The sequence below is a fragment of the Pteropus vampyrus genome, unplaced genomic scaffold, assembly GCF_000151845.1.
Source record: "Pteropus vampyrus isolate Shadow unplaced genomic scaffold, Pvam_2.0 Scaffold1000000789, whole genome shotgun sequence".
In the NCBI taxonomy this organism is placed as follows: domain Eukaryota; kingdom Metazoa; phylum Chordata; class Mammalia; order Chiroptera; family Pteropodidae; genus Pteropus; species Pteropus vampyrus.
The window spans coordinates 1-1,745 of record NW_011915191.1 but is presented as its reverse complement, the minus strand read 5'-3'; the positions used below and the strand labels follow the sequence as shown (position 1 = coordinate 1,745).

At 30.0% G+C, this 1,745-nt stretch overlaps 1 pseudogene; it reads right to left on the bottom strand.

Moving 5' to 3' along the window:
- Positions 1-1,437: 1,437 nt before the first annotated feature.
- Positions 1,438-1,556, bottom strand: LOC111735435 (annotated as a pseudogene).
- Positions 1,557-1,745: the final 189 nt, after the last annotated feature.

Genomic DNA, 1,745 nt, shown 5'->3' with positions numbered 1-1,745 from the left:
TCATACTTACTTATTTTGCCTGAGTGTTTCCACTGATTAAAATCTCCATGTGTTCTGAAGCTGAATCTGTCTCTGATGTTGGCTGTGGCACAACTCACAAACCTTAATGGCCTTTACATGCAATCACCCTTTGTTTGGGGGATATAAGGCAAGAAATATAGAGAAGCATTTGCCTGGGGCCTGAACTGCATTAATCTTAAGATGGATGTTGTCACAGAGGTATTCACATGTTTGTTAATTTTGTTTCTTTTCATGATATTTGGGGCCTCTAAAGTATTATCTCTCTTGCCCAGGTAAAAGGATGATGCCATCTATAAGTAATATTTAATCTCATTAGCTACATGGAAACACTGTTCTCTTATTTTTTTCATATATTTTATGTCTTTTTCCATTTGTCCAAACTATTTTTATCTTTGGATGTAAAGTATGTCTCTTGTAGACAGCATATAGTTGAATCATGTTTTGTTTGTTTTGTTTTGTTTTGTTTTTTAATCTGGTATGATAAGCACTAACTTTTGATTGGACTGTTTAATTCATTCACATTTAATTCTATTGTTAATATAGTTCGATTTACAACTGACATTTTAGTTTTTGTTTTTTATGTCTCATATATTTTTTATTCCTCTATTCCTCCTTTACTGCTTTATTTTTTATTAAGTGAATATTTTCTAATGTAGGATTTTAGTTTCTCTAATAATGTTTCACTATAGTTTTTGAGTTTATTTTTAATGTTGCTCTAGAGTTTATATGCATCTTAACTTATCAAAATCAGCTTCAGACTTACACTTGTTTAACTGCAGTTACACATAGAGCCATTATTACTATATAGATTCCATTTCATTCATTTTTATTATGTTACATATACTATAGCTATTAATGCTACAAACTCAACAATGCATTGTTATAGTTATTCCTTTATCATCTGTAATCGTTGCCTTAAGTGTAGTAACTTTCCTCCCCCTTTCCAGCTTTGTGTTATTATTGATAAGTATATTATACCTTTATTACATTTCTACAAATGATGAGCCCGATACTACTTCATATACATATTATTGTATACAATTGTTTTTAAAATTACATGTGAAAAGAAATGAGAAAAATATGTATTTGTACTGTTTTATGCAAAATTACCCATAGTGGAGCTATTTGTTTTTTTGTGTGCAAATTCAAGTTAATGACTGGGGTTACTTATTTTCAGTATGAAGGACTTTCTTTAATATTTCCTGTAAGGTAAGTCTTGTAGCAATAGATTATGCCATTATTTATTTATTTATTTATTTATTTATTTATTTATTTATTTATTTAATTTATTTATTTATCTAATTTTTTAAAAAAATTTTATTTATTTTTAATATTTTTAGGTGAGGCAACCCTTGGTTGACCTCACAGATTGCAAGGACCTTGTCAGCTTACAATCTCTTATTTTTTTATTTTTTATGCCTACAGCACCTGGTCTTCCTAGGTGATCTTCCATTTAAGTACTAACCGGGCCCGACCCTGCTTAGCTTCCGAGACCAGACGGGATTGGGCTTGTTCAGGGTAGCATGGCCATAGATCCATTATTTTTTAAAGCAGTGAAAGTCTTTATTTTATCTTCATTTTGAAAGATAGCTTTACTGGATATAGAATTCTTGGATAACAGTTTTTTAAGCGCTTAAAATATATTATTCCATTGCCTCTGTCTTCAATTATTTCTGCTAAGAAATCAGCTGTTAGTATTATTGGGATTTCATCATAAGTGATGA